The following is a 16,303-nucleotide window of genomic DNA, read 5'->3' on the forward strand; positions in this document are numbered from 1 at the left end:
TTGTATTCGTCATATTATAATAAGTCGTGATTAATTGTAATGTCCCCACCTTTTTAGCATCTCATTGGAGTTCTTAGCCTTTACATTCTCCGAAGGCTAAGTGGAGAAATAAGGAGAAATTGATTAAATTAATTTCTTATTAAGTCATTAAATAAAATAAAATTAAAAAAGGTGACTTTATATTTAATTAATTTAATTAAAAGTGACTTAAGTGATTTATTTAAATATTTTAATGTTATTATAAAGTTATAAAGTAACTTTATAATAATAAAGTCACTTTAATATTATAATGTGTGAATATGTCTTTAATCCCACATTGGCCAAGAAAGTGTTCGAGCTCTCATAAGAAAGAATAAGAAGGGACTTAAGAGCTCATTTTATATCATCCATCCAAAGAATTGATATTTGTTTGTTATGAACTTGGGAGAAGAAGCCAAGGGTTTCTGATTCAGTCAGCCATTGGAGAGCCACAATTCTTCAGTGTTGCAACCATTTGAGGTGGTGAAATATCCACTAAATTTGGCATTTCAGGAGAGCTTCATTCTGGAATTCTATTTGGGCTTTAAAAAGAAGGGAAGACATCTAGGGTATGCAGATTTTCGAATATATATTAATTGCAGACCTACAGTTTCATTTGGCAGCCATTAAAAATCAGAATTGAGGCAATCATTTCAAAATACAATTGCTGCTACAGTACCCGCGCTACAGTAAACGCTACAGTACCGCCGTACGGACTGCTACAGTACCGCGTGAACAGTACTGCGTGAATAGTGCCGCCGTACGGATTGCTACAGTACCGCGTGAACAGTAATTTTTTCAAAAAAATTAAAATTTGTAGTTGGCAGATTTTTTTCAACTACTGGGACAGCAAAAATCAGGTTTTTATCTTACATTGTAATGAATTTGTTTTCCAGGCATATTGGCCATAAAACAGAACAAACATTCCCTTGATAGTTTCGTAAATTAATTCCAGCAGTAATATTATTGTTCCAGTATTATTTTAAGCATAGGAGTTTATTCCAGTATTGTTTCATTGCTCATTATTACCAAAAAAACACAAAAAAATCTATAAACATTCAAAAACCAAAACAAATTCAAATCTATTGCATTCAAAAGAAACAGTCAGCAGAGGAGAGCCAAGTTGGGTTCTTACATTGGTATCAGAGCTAAATCCTGCCACCCTGAGGGTTTAGCAATTACATGCAGCCGCCTGAGGTTGGCTCTCACAGATATTACACTCGCAGGCGAGCTTTGTTTGACAAGGAACAAGAATTTGACAGGCAACCGGGCACCATGGGTGACAGGCAAGGGGGTAGCCCACCCAGAGGCGATAGGAATGAGGAGCAAGAAACAAGGGAATTTTTCAGAGTAATGGCTACAGGACAGCAGCAGATGGCTCAGGCCTTGCAGGCACTCACCACCATGATTGAGCGCATGAACCCACAAGACAGACAGAATCAGGAGCAAGGGGATAACAGGAGTGCAGTGGGGTCACCTAGAGCTCAGAGGACTCATTCCAAGACAGCAGACAGGCCTACACGTCCTACCTTCATTAGAGATGAGCCTGAGGTAGCACCTACAGGAGAACCAGGAGAGGAGATGTTCGCAGATATCCTCATGGCTGCGAATGACGAATGGGATTTATTAACTCCACAGGTGCGAGAGAGGATGACATTCGAGAGGTTTGTTAATCAGAGGAGAGAGCATTACAGGTCACTCAGACAAGATAGGAGGCCTAGAGGTCAAAATAGTGAGCTAAATAGGGTTACAGGCAAGCTTACTATGCCTACATTTGATGGGAGTGGTAAGATGACAGCTCAAGCTTGGATTCATAAGCTTGACACATTTTTGGCACTGAGGCCAATGACAGAGATTGAAGCTATCAAATACACCACTTTGCATTTGGAGGGAGTAGCACATGACTGGTGGTACCATGGTATGGTAACACTTCAGCATAATCAGGTGACAGAGTACCAGGACTTCGTGGATAGGTTGGTTGAAAGATTTGACAAGAAAGATCCAGAGGTTTACTTCCGGGACTTAGCACAGCTAAAACAAACAGGCAACTTGGAGTATTTCATTGGTGAATTTCAGCGGTTGGCAGTCATGGTGCCAAACATTTCAGAGCGTAGATTGATAGTTCTTTTCATTGAGGGCCTATCCGAACCACTGAGAGGTTGGATAAAGGCATTTGATCCTATTTCTTTACAGGAAGCTATGAAAAAGGCAAGAAGTATGGAACATGCAGTCCCAACAAACAAATTTCAGTCCAAAGGAGCATCTTCTAGTAAGGATAACAAACCATTTTATAAAAAACCAGAGGGGACTGATTTTAAAAATGATTCTAAAGATAAAACTCCAGCACCTTTTGACAGGGAAACATTAAATGATTTGAGGAAGAAAAAATTATGTTTCTACTGTAAGGGACCCTATGATGCAAACCATGATTGTCCTCTTAGACCAAAGGGCAAAGCTAACAGAGTTATGTGGGCATACTATGAGGAATCAGAATCAGATAATTCAGATCAGCAGTCTGATATAGAGGAAATAGATGCTGAAAAAGAGGAAGACAAGGCTGAAAACTTGTCTAAAATGGAGTCCAAGGATGGGGAAGGAGATGGGCAACTTAGGGAAGCTCTCTCACTAGTATTAGGCAGGAAGGGTCATTCCGGATGAGAGGAGTGCTTGCTGGACAGCGAGTCATAATTTTGGTTGATACAGGTGCCACTCATAATTTCATTGATGCTAGGATGGTGGAGAAGCGTGGCATACAAACAGAGGAGTTTGGGGGAATTAGAGTGAGGGTAGCTGATGGCTATGTCCTCAAATGTGATCGTAAGATCACTGGACTCCCATTGAAAGTTAATAATTATGACTTTAAGGCAGATTTCTATGTTGTGCCTATGGGAGATACAGATATAGTCCTTGGGATGAGTTGGTTGCATGATATTGGGGAGTTCACTCTTAACCTCAAGGAGATGGAGATGAGGTTTAAAGTGAATGGGAAGACACATATTCTTAAGGCAATCAGGGACAGTGATCTCAGGATGGTTTCTTTCCGGAGGATGGCTAGATTGATTCGACATGATCAGGTAGAGTGGGCAGCAGAGTGCATGTTGATGCCATCACAGGAGGGACAGCAGAAGATTGAATATCCTCCTGATATTCAGGAGCTTAGAGTTAAACACTCTAAGGTTTTCAGTGACATTCCACCAGGTAGACCACCAGACAGGGGTATTGAGCACATCATTGAGTTAGAGAAGGGGGCTAAACCCATCATGATTACACCTTACAGGCATCCGAAGAGGTTGAAGGATGAAATTGAGAAAACCGTAAAGGAGTTGCTATGGGCCACATTAGACCAAGTAAGTCTCCTTTCGCTTCTTCAGTGGTCTTAGTGAAGAAGAAGGATGGGCCATTGAGGATGTGCATTGATTACAGGGTGCTTAATAGGAAGACAATTAAAAACAGGTACCCCATTCCTAGGATCGATGAGTTGATAGATGAGCTTCATGGAGCTTGCTTCTTTTCAAAGATAGATTTGAGATCAGGTTATCACCAGATCAGAGTTAGAGAGCAGGACATTGAGAAGACAGCCTTTAGATGTCATTGTGGCCATTTTGAGTTTGTAGTTATGCCATTTGGGCTAACTAACACACCTGCTACTTTTCAGGCAACAATGAATCGGGTTTTCCATCCTCAGTTGAGGAAATTTGTACTTGTCTTCTTCGATGATATCTTGGTGTACAGTAGATCTTGGGAGGAGCACTTGGTTCACCTTGACCCGGTGTTGGATATATTGGGCAGAGAGTCCTTGTATGCAAAGGAGTCAAAGTGTGATTTGGGCATGACAGAGTTGTTGTACTTGGGTCACATCATCAGTGCAGAGGGCGTACGCATGGATCCTGAAAAGATTCGTGCCATTGTGGAGTGGCCTTCACCGGTGAACCTTACACAGTTGAGGGGCTTTTTGGGATTATGTGGTTTCTACAGGAGGTTTGTGGATGGATATTCTAGGCATGCAGCACCCTTGACAGATTTGATGAGAAAGGGAGCTTTCTTGTGGACTCCTGAGGCACAGGAGTGTTTTGAGAAATTTAAGGAGTTGATGACTTCTTGTCCAGTGTTAGCATTACCAGATTTCAGCAAACCTTTTGAGCTACACTGTGATGCTTCCGGGGAGGGCATTGGAGCGGTGCTTATGCAGGAGAAGCACCCTATTGCTTATGAGAGCAGGAAATTGAGAGGGCCAGAGCGGAGCTTCAGCATATATGATAAGGAGATGTTAGCTATTATGCATGCTTTGGCTAAATTCAGGCAATATTTGGTAGGTAGCAAATTTTGTATCAAAACCGACCATAATAGCCTAAAATACTTTTTGGGGCAGCGAGATCTCAATGATAGCCAGCAGAAGTGGGTGAGCAAGTTACAGTCCTATGACTTTGACATTACATATTTTAAGGGGACACAGAATGTAGTTGCTGATGCCTTATCACGTCGGCCCCATTTGAGCTTATTGACAGACATATCGGAGGATTGGAGACACTTGATCCTTGCAGAGTATGCAAAGGATACTTGGGCAGCTGGATTCATAGATGGGAATATTCAGGACAGCAGATACACCCTTGTGAATGAGCTCATCATTTACAAAGGGCGAATATTTTTGGTTCCAGGATCAGCAGTGAGGAGGATGGTTCTAAAATCTTTTCATGATTCACCTATGGCAGGACATCCTGGTTACTAAAAGACATACCGGCAGATTAGAGAGCGCTTCACATGGAAAGGGCTCAAAGCAGAGGTACTTCAATATGTTAGGGAGTGTCCCACCTGCCAACAGAATAAGCAAGAACACTCCTATCCAGCCGGTTTACTTCAGCCACTTCCGATTCCTGATAGGAAGTGGGAGTGTTTGTCTATGGACTTCATCACAGGACTGCCTAGGTCCCAAGGCAGGGACTGCATATATGTGGTTGTGGATCGCCTTACGAAGTTTGCACACATCTTTCCAATCACTGCTACATACACTGCTACACAGGTGGCAGAGTTGTTCTTCAAGGAGATATTCAGATTACATGGCTTACCTCGAAGCATTGTGAGTGACAGGGACAGCAGGTTTATGAGTCACTTTTGGCAGGAGCTATTCAGGTTGTGTGCGACAGAGCTCACTCCGAGTACTAGCTACCACCCTCAGACAGATGGTCAAACAGAGATAGTGAACAAATGGGTGGAGGAATATCTCAGAAATTATATAGCAGGGCAACAGAAGGCATGGGTAAAGTGGATTTATCTCTGTGAGTATTGCTACAATACCACTTATCACATGTCTATTCAGATGTCACCCTTTATGGCCCTGTATGGGTATGAGGCACCCAATTTTATGGATCTGCTTTTGAGTGACAATAGAGTGCCCAGTGCAGGTGATTTGTTACAGGAGAGTCAAGACATTGTTAAGACTCTCAAGGATAATATAACTAAGGCACAGAATCAGCAGAAGCAGTATGCAGATCAGAAGAGGACTGAGCGGACTTTTGAGGTTGGAGATATGGTGTATCTTATGTTGCAGCCTTACCGTCAATCCACTCTCAAGAAGAGTGGTGCCGAGAAACTTAAGCCACTATACTATGGTCCATTTAGGATTATCAGGAAAGTGGGAGAGGTGGCTTATGAGTTAGATTTACCGGCAGAGAGCAAGGTGCACAACGTTTTTCATGTGTCACGCCTCAAGAAGGCGCTAGGACATCATATTGTGCCTTCTACAGTACTACCACCCCTGGATGATGAGGGAAAACTTGTTTTGATACCGGAGGCTATCATTGATTTCAGAGAAAGGAACTTGAGGAGACCTAACATCCGGGAATATTTGGTGAAGTGGAAGGATTTGCCAGTAGAGGATGCCACTTGGGAGAATGAGGAGATTTTGCAGCATCCGGAGTTGAAGTTGCTTGAGGACAAGCAATTTCAGGAAGGGCGGACTGTAATGTCCCCACCTTTTTAGCATCTCATTGGAGTTCTTAGCCTTTACATTCTCCGAAGGCTAAGTGGAGAAATAAGGAGAAATTGATTAAATTAATTTCTTATTAAGTCATTAAATAAAATAAAATTAAAAAAGGTGACTTTATATTTAATTAATTTAATTAAAAGTGACTTAAGTGATTTATTTAAATATTTTAATGTTATTATAAAGTTATAAAGTAACTTTATAATAATAAAGTCACTTTAATATTATAATGTGTGAATATGTCTTTAATCCCACATTGGCCAAGAAAGTGTTCGAGCTCTCATAAGAAAGAATAAGAAGGGACTTAAGAGCTCATTTTATATCATCCATCCAGAGAATTGATATTTGTTTGTTATGAACTTGGGAGAAGAAGCCAAGGGTTTCTGATTCAGTCAGCCATTGGAGAGCCACAATTCTTCAGTGTTGCAACCATTTGAGGTGGTGAAATATCCACTAAATTTGGCATTTCAGGAGAGCTTCATTCTGGAATTCTATTTGGGCTTTAAAAAGAAGGGAAGACATCTAGGGTATGCAGATTTTCGAATATATATTAATTGCAGACCTACAGTTTCATTTGGCAGCCATTAAAAATCAGAATCGAGGCAATCATTTCAAAATACAATTGCTGCTACAGTACCCGCGCTACAGTAAACGCTACAGTACCGCCGTACGGACTGCTACAGTACCGCGTGAACAGTACCGCGTGAACAGTACCGCGTGAATAGTGCCGCCGTACGGATTGCTACAGTACCGCGTGAACAGTAATTTTTTCAAAAAAATTAAAATTTGTAGTTGGCAGATTTTTTTCAACTACTGGGACAGCAAAAATCAGGTTTTTATCTTACATTGTAATGAATTTGTTTTCCAGGCATATTGGCCATAAAACAGAACAAACATTCCCTTGATAGTTTCGTAAATTAATTCCAGCAGTAATATTATTGTTCCAGTATTATTTTAAGCATAGGAGTTTATTCCAGTATTGTTTCATTGCTCATTATTACCAAAAAAACACAAAAAAATCTATAAACATTCAAAAACCAAAACAAATTCAAATCTATTGCATTCAAAAGAAACAGTCAGCAGAGGAGAGCCAAGTTGGGTTCTTACATTAATTCATCCTAGCTATGCCACATGCATTATAATAAGAAAAATGTTTCTCTAGATAATGTTTATATATGTTTGCATCATAAGTGTACCCTTGTGGAGAAAGGGTATGGATGCGATGCAGGGGTGACGAGGGGCTCGTAAGTAAGCCATCCTTGGATGACCAAAGAGGGCATCGAAGCTTGGATGGCCCTTACACGGAGGAGTCAAGGAACCCAGTTGCATTCTCTACCCATTCCCCCACAAGAAATGATAATATGGGAGAAGGGGACTTGATAGGCAAGCAAGTGCGAGCTGCCAAGTGAAGCAAGAAGATTGTAGAAGGCAACCTTTCTTGGGCTTGGTGTAGAAATGGCTCCAAGCAAACCTTCATGTATCTTTCTCTCCAACTCTTATGCATTATAAATTCAATACTTGATCTAACCCTAACAATAAGATAAATATGTATTTTGTAATGTCCCCTTTTGGAATTGCCCAAAATCTTGCCCTAGATTACTATTCTCAATTGATAAGGGAGGGTTAAAGAGAGGGTGCCTTTATCTTCTTAAAGAGTAAATAGTTTGCTGGTCCCTTTATTGTTCTCCGTTCTGCTAAGGTACTCTCCCTTTTGATTCTCTTTTCATTCCGATCAAAGTGTATATCGAACTTCTGTATATATCTGCATATTAATCTATTTGTATGTGTTTTCTATCTACATAAAGAATTCACTGGTAATCATACCCAAATGGTGCTATAAGCAATCATATTGCAGTCTATATTAATACTACTATTAAATTCTGCACAAGAATATTATCAGGCTTCATATATTAAGCGCATCCCCATGCATACAACCAAAAACAAGGATGTTACTGCCTATAACTTAGTAACAGTTCTGATTTGATCTGATTGATGGTCATCCCACTAGATGTTTTGGATTCCTTTCTATTATATCTCTCAAGGTAAGGGAGAGGTCACACCTCTTCATCATGTATGCCATTTGGCAAGAGACACACCTTTTCATAGTTAGCACCCTTTGAAAGAGTGCAACTCTTCATTATTTCTGCCTTTTGGATAGGGACACAACCTTTCACAATCAGATCTGCACTTCTTATTTAAATCAGATCTGCACTTCTGATTCCCCAAAAATTATCCCCCTCAAATGAGTTTCTCTTCTCCCTTTATATCTCATGTTTGAGGGAGTCACAACTTTTCATTTCATGTCTTTGACCAATCATTAATTTAATTAAAATTTAATTATATTTAATTATAATCTTTTATATTTTAATTTTATTTTTATTATTATTATTTATTATTAAATTGTAGTTCAAAGTGGGGACATTACAGCCCGCCCCACTGAAGATTGTTTGTCGTCAAGCAATTCTCAATTTAACTAAATTTTCCCAATGCAAGGATTCCTAACTAACCCCTAAAGATTTGTAATCTTAAGACAAGTTCTCTCTCATCAATTGTAATCGTAAGAACTGTGTTTGGTTGTTTCCTTGAGAGAAATAAAGGTGAAATCCTTATTCATTGAGAAGGGGATTAGAATCATGACACACATGTAAGACCTTCATTGCAATATTCTTTCCTAAATAAACTCATCTTTCTAGGTCAGCAAAAAATACAATTCACAATAATAGAGATCAGTAATCATAAATATTATGTAGTACATATGCCCAACACGGAGTATACACATAAAACACGGAGCATACACATGAAAACACGAAGTAGACACATGGATAGATACAAGCATACACATGAAGATATACTTTACTTAGTCCACAAGAAGGAGGAACGTCCAACCAAGACCAGATCTGTCCCTTGGGCTAATCAATCTATCATTTACCCACGAGATGCGGGAGCATCCAACCAGGACTAAAACCATCTCTCGGAGTAACCAATCCAAGGGAGGCAATGAAGAGCAGACAATTATACTAAGAGGGGGGGTGAATCAGTATAATGAAACTTTTCAATTCAACATTTTATATGATAGAATCAATCACTAAAAATAATTTTGCATATGAACACAATAACACAAAGATTTAAGTGGAAACCCAATGCGGGAGAAAACCACTGAAAATGGATGCTATATATTTATGTTCTTTTACAATTTTGTGAGCACCAACCCACTGGAAGCACCAACCCCCGAACTCTATTTTGTGAGCACCAACCCACTGGAAGCACCAACCCCCGAACTCTGTTTTGTGAGCACCAACTCTCTCTGCTGAAATTGTGAGCACCAACTCACTCTTCACAAATCTAATTTTCCATCTTGAACATGTTGTTGTAACAATGGATGATGGACAATGGTAACACTCTTTAAATCTGCATACACATCTTCATACAAATATGTCACAATTTCTTTCTTAAATCTGCTGTAAGCTGATCATAAATCTACCTTACTCTTCATTTCAAATCTGCATGTGCTAAGTTTATATATCTGCTATTATATTCTAAACTTATGCTCTTTTAGGACTGATTGTTCATGTTTCTCTTTGCACACTTCTTACTTCACCTACGTGAGGTATACTTTCAAAAATCCACAGTTTTATACAAAGTATATATATCCAGCATATCAACATCCTTCTCAAAGCATTTTTAAAAACTCATATATATATGTGCTAGTTCCACAGGTTGCAAACCAACATGACTTTTAGTTTGAAAAGTCATATCCTTCAATATTTCAATAACTTCTTTTTGTTAAATTCTATTAATAAACTTTTTACGGGAGTATTTGTTTGCCAAACACTTTTGTTTATATTAATAAACTCTTATGCCACTATACCTTAGACAATACTTTTCATAATAAACAAACCACCGAACTTAATGAAGCCCGATAATATGTATTGTAAAAATAAGGTATGTAATTTATTTACGATATTATTTTCTCCCAGTCGGTATTAAGTTCGTTCCGCAAAACACAAAGTTTAATAATTTTTGTTGTCGAGATTTATTTTTCACTTTTAATTTTGCCGCTCCATATCTATCTCCGCTTTAATTAATTTAAAGTGTGTCGCCGATAATATTGTTCAATATATTAACGCTCATGAGGTGCCGTAAAAAATACTTGGTTAATACATCCGCCATCAAAACATTTTTTCGCTTTAATAAACTTGCCGCTATATTAATATATTTGCCGATAATTATAAAGTCTTTCCATATTATATATCGGGTAATAAATATATCGGATTATTTATAAAGTCTTTCCATTAATAGTTTTCATTTGATTTCTATTTTTTCCTTCAAATAATGATATAGATATGAACCATGCTCACTGTAATCTTCTGCTTCACCGTGCTGATTTGCTAGAAAACTTCCAAACCAACACCCGACTCTAGGATATATTTTAGATACTTTCATTCTTTCTGTGATGTCATTTTAGATGCTTCCTGCTTTCAATTAATTTGACATCAATGACAATTCTTGCATCAGGCAAGAGCATCCAACCAAGACTAGAACCATCTCTTGGACCAATTCATTTTATCCACAAGAGGCAGGAGCGTGATGAGGAGGCAACAGATTGGAAGGATAACCTTGAACCAACCAACCTCTAAGGCTTGCAAACTCAACCAAAACCCTACTACCAAAGGGTCCTTACACAACACCAAGTCAAGCAATGGTTCAATGACACTAAACAATGCCTTGGGAGACTCAAGGGCTCCAATATGTCCACTTCACACACCCTTGCATACATGAGTGGGCTACTACTAGGCTTTAGGGGTTTGAATGGCCCACTTGACCAGTTCAATACAACAACCCTTGGAGGAGTGTTCTCACAACACCTTAACACAAAGGAAACAGGATTTCATGGTTTAGACCCACCGGAACATCGATTTTGACTCTCTTGCCCACAAACAGAACTGGTCGCAATTAGGCCTCCATTTCAAGGAATCAGGTGATAACTTTTGACACCCTGAGGATCTAGGCAAACAAATTATATTTTCAGATACCCTTTCGAGAGTTCTCAACAATATCTCAGTTTATGGTACCAGACCAACTTGCAGATATCCCAACCAATACTGCACTAACAAACCTAATAGGGCTATTAGGCCTATTTGACTGAACACCTGTCACAAACTTGCTTGGTTCTCCTAAAAGATGACTATCCTTGACCATGAAATGTTGTGTCAACCTCCAAAATATTCCTCTATCACATTCAAACCCCTTTCTAGTGCTCTACCACTCAATTCTCTCGCACTGCACTCAAAAAACCGGTCTGTCACATAGAGATGTCAGACCTAGGGTTAGTTCTCCATCCTCTTCGCCCTGTTGTGTGCTCTAAATGGCTCTTGGAATTGACATATGATACAGTGGCCTATCATCTCCTATAACGACAGAGTGTTCAGTTAAGGATTGATAGGCCAAAACCCATTATTACAATCAAACCCTAGGGGTTTGAGGGTTTTAGGCTACCCGGTAGAGATTTGCTTGTAGAATGGGGCAGCGATAACTTCAAGGCTTCACACAAAATGCAAAACAAGGGTAAAACAATCTAGTTTTGGGATCTATGTGATGATCATTCTTGCCAATCCACCTTCACTATGCAATCAACAGAAATTAGATGATTTCTTGCATTTCCAACAGTTTTGATGCTTCAATTTCCTTCTCAAAACAATCAAATCAACACACACATCTTTCGAGGTTTGGGGTCCTTAAAAGTCACCCCAAACGAACACAACCTCCTCCAACCGTTTTTCAAACTGAACTGACTGTTGGAGAATCACAACTTAGAAAAAGTGCAAAATTGTCATGGCAATAAATTGACAATATGACAATTTTGCATTACTCAACCAACTTAGACTCCAGACTATCATAGTCCCCCAAAATGATTGGGTTACTTTCAACATTTTGCTAAACCATGACCTTAAACACATTGAAATAGGTCCAAATAGACATGAAAGGACCGTTGGAACCAACTTTTACATTATTACATCAATTTGATCCATTTTGACTCATTTGCACAATATTGGCCAAATTAGGACCTTCCTAGAACCATCTAGACAACTTGATTACATGAATGGTCAAATGACCTTATTTCAATGCTATTGGTCTCATTTGACCTTATTTGACACATGAAATCATCTAGAACTCAAAATGTTCATATTTGACCCCATATAGGTCATTGGAATCAGGAGGTGCACTTGGTTCACTCGGTGCTCCTGCACCAGAGCGTCCAACCAGGACCAGAACCATCTCTTGGGCCAATTCACTTTATCCACAAGAGGCAAAAGAGTCCAACTAGGACCAGAACCATCTTTTGGGCCAATTCACTTTATCCACAAGACGCGGGAGCATCCAACCAGAACTAAAACCATCTCTTGGGCCCATTCACTTTATCCACAAGATAAGTAATCAATCTCTTTACACAAATCTGCATAAGATAGCTCCTTATAAATCTCTCTTTTCTTTCTGGTGTTTTGATATATTGTTTTATTCTTCACACTCTTTCCTCCACCACAATTCGCAATCCTTTTTATAGACTCATCAAAACAGGCAACTTGATGAAGAGACAATCTTTCAAAGGTTATGTCTTTTGAGATAATCATAATTCTTTATTAAGAACAGACCACATCCTTTACTAATTACTACTCTCGCTATCTTAATAAACTTGATGTCTTCATTCAATTTGATTTTCTCTAGTAATCACTGCTACCTTTCTATTTATTATAAAAGAACTCGCCATCTTTTAAAAGATAATTGTCACTGTTTTATTGTTTATCACTAACAAATGTGTTGTCTTCTAATAAATCCCAATCGATTCTTTTGTTTGATTGACTTAAGGTCTAATAAAACCACAGGCCTTGTTATTATTTATCTTCTCATAAACTGATCACTGCCTGTTCTTTTCATTGTGCTTGATAATTGTTGTGTCTATACTAAGAGGGTCAACCAAACTTAATGAAGTAATCATGCTTATCTTCTTCGCTACAAACAATCAAGCAAATATGTTCTCTGTTCTCCTAGGCTGGCAGGAACATGCTCTGATAACACTTGTAATGTCCCCTTTTGGAATTGCCCTAAATCTTGCCCTAGATAACTATTCTCAATTGATAAGGGAGGGTTAGAGAGAGGGTGCCTTTATCTTCTTAAAGAGAAAACAGTTGTCCCTTTATTGTTTTCCATTCTGCTAAGGTATTCTCCCTTTTGATTCTCTTTTCATTCCAATCAGAGTGTAGATCGAACTTCTGTATTTATCTGCATATTAATCTATTTGTATGTGTTTTCTATCTGTATAAGGAATTCACTGGTAATCATACCCAGATGTTGTTATAAGCAACCATATTGCAGTCTATATTAATATTACTATTAAATTCTGCATAAGAATATAATCAGGCTTCATATATTAAGCACATCCCCATGCATACAACCAAGAACAAAGATGTTACTGCCTGTAACTTAGTAACAGTTCTGATCTGATCTGATCGATGGTCATCCCACTAGATGTTTTGGATTCCTTTCTTATATATCTTCATCATGTATGCCCTTTGGCAAAAGACTCACGTTTTCATAATTAGCACCCTTTGAAAGAGTGCAACTCTTCATTATTTCTGCCTTTTGCATAGGGACACAACCTTTCACAATCAGATGTGCACTTCTTATTTAAATCAGATCTACACTTTTGATTCCCCAAAAATTATCCCCCTCAAATGAGGTTCTCTTCTCCCTTTATACCTCATGTTTAAGAGAGTCACAACTTTTCATTTAATGTCTTTGACCATTTATTAATTTAATTAAAATTTAATTATATTCTTTTATATTTTAATTTTAATTTTATTATTATTTATCATTAAATTGTATTTCAAAGTGGGGATATTACATATTTGTATTTGTTCTTATGCTTTATATGCAGGCTCTACATACAAGAGTGCATTTTGTTTAACCAGTTGATGATTGGTATGTTCACTTGTGAAGTGGTATCAACTTCTATTATTATTAACTTAAGTATTATTTAAGCTTATTGAGGAAAGAAGTCTCTTGCAATTGATTCTTATAAGTTTTGAGGAAAGAGATCTCTTGCAATTGATCAGTGATAGATAATTGTCCCAACTTCCTAAGTTTGACCATAAGGGGACATTATACAACATGGCCATCAAGAGTTAATAATTTATTTAGAATTTGCAAAACAACATCCAATTATTATAATGCAATATTAAGCATGAAATCTAGAATAGAAATTTTGACAGATTAATATCTAGGAAAAAAATTAAAATGATAAGAAATAACTTCACCCAATCGCACTATTAGCTGAAGCTGAAGAAGCAAAATACTCACTATCGAAAACCCTAGTTGGTTGCACTTAGCATGAGATCACACAGGGAAGTAGGCATGAATTGCAATTGAATAGCGGTGGCAAGGATGACACCACCGTTGAGGGAGAACAAAAGGAGGATGAGACTCAGGAACCCGACAAAACCGAAGAGCAACCATCACAAGGGGATACCCAATAGTTGTTCAACGAGGTAGGGGAGAACTCAGCCATGAGTAAGGGATTGGATACTGCATCCGTTCCTTCTATGCCCGATCAATTGCAGGTAGGCAGTGAGCCAGTTGAGGCCTCCAAGGAACAGACTGGGAATTTGGCAATTACATCTGGACAGACCATTCCTCAAGACTGGCTAATTGCTCGTGCACAGCGAAAGGCAGTCGGTCAAGCCACCTATCAAACTAGAGAATATCTTCTCTCGCATAGGAGAAATAAAATCCAAACGTAAGAAAAAGCCCAAGACCTGATCCAGGATCACTAAGGATGAGCAGAGGAACCGCACCATTCATATCGCTACCCCGCCTGTAGATAAGCTAGCGGATCAGATTGCATTGGCCGATTATAGTATTGCGACCATCCCAATAGGGCGAACCACCAAAGAGCAGGAAAGGGAAGAGTTCAAGGATTCTGTGCAGAATATTCTCAGACAGCTCGACGAAATGACCACTGAGAGAGACATGTACCGTGCTCCTGCTGAGCAAGCTGAGGGGTACATTGATCATCTGTTGAGGCCGCTGCAACATGCCACTGAATCCCATGTTCCCCCATTGGCATTAACACAAAGGACCACAGCTGAATTTGACGGAGTGCGTGATATCGCAAGGCCGTCAGGGAATGGATTCAAGGCACTAAGGAAAAGGGAGAGCAAATCTTCAAAGATCTGCGAGAAATGGCTCTCCATAGGGAATCCACTCTTATCAAAATGTGTAAGCTTAGGAAAGAAAGTTATAACGCTCATGAGGCGATTGCCAAGGCATTGCCCCTCATAAGGGCTCTATTTTGGACCTGCTCTCAAATCCCCACACTTGATATTATCCTAGATCCCTATGATGTCAATACCTTCAAGGAATGGTATCGGATTCTCAGCATGAAGAACGACATGAAGGATAATATCAACAAAATGCAAGATAAGTGCGATGACGCTTTGTCAAACGTGAAGGATCTTGGTGAAAAGATCCTCAAATCAATGGTTCCTGGTTGGAAAAGTAGTATGATAGACAATGAGGCGCAACCACAGTGGGAGGACAAGCTGCAAACCAAGGTCACCTACTCCATGGAGGACCTGGATTTTGCTAGTGGGCTACAGGCAAATATATCGTGCTTTGAGAATCATAGATCATGCTGGAGAGAAGAGTTGGAGAATGTAGATAGCCTCCTAGAGGGTATTCATTATAAAATGTTTAATCCTCCTATGCCTCCAACAACCCAACTGTTCAAGTTGTGCCTAAGATTCCAGGACTACATTCGGGTAGAGCGTGCAGTCGATCGAGATATCTAGGGAGAGTACTTGTGCAACGAGGTCGAATTTATTGAAAAGGAGTCCACAGCAGGAAAGGAAAAGTGCTTTCCTAAAATATAAGTTTCTTTTTAAATCTTAAAAAGCACTTTTTCAGACATAAAGTTCATTCCTAACTACCAAAACTGTTGTAAATCTTGAGCTCCGTGCATGTGCACTTTTTGGAGCAGCTTTTTGGGCAGTTATTGATTACCTTTTTGGTAGTTATTGTTCCCCCTTTTGTTGTTGTTGATATTTTGCCTCCCATTTATGGGTATGAGCAGTTTTGATAGAGGATGAATTTGGCTCACTTATCTAAGTTTAATCTTGGCCATTCATCCATTTTTGGGAACTCTATATAAAGGAGTTAGTTTCTCCTTTATTTCAGGCAGAAAAAAAGATTGTTGCAAAACTTTGGCAAAATTTATACAGAATTTAATGGATGTTAAAGCTGTGTCTTTTT

The 16,303-nt window shown here is 38.9% G+C and overlaps 1 protein-coding gene across 6 annotated transcripts in view; it reads right to left on the reverse strand.

Moving 5' to 3' along the window:
* The window catches only part of LOC131065140 (protein HAPLESS 2), a 296,194-nt gene that overhangs the window by 171,795 nt on the left and 108,096 nt on the right, over positions 1-16,303 (reverse strand). The window lies entirely within an intron of this gene.

The sequence above is a fragment of the Cryptomeria japonica genome, chromosome 5 (assembly GCF_030272615.1).
Source record: "Cryptomeria japonica chromosome 5, Sugi_1.0, whole genome shotgun sequence".
NCBI classification, from domain to species: domain Eukaryota; kingdom Viridiplantae; phylum Streptophyta; class Pinopsida; order Cupressales; family Cupressaceae; genus Cryptomeria; species Cryptomeria japonica.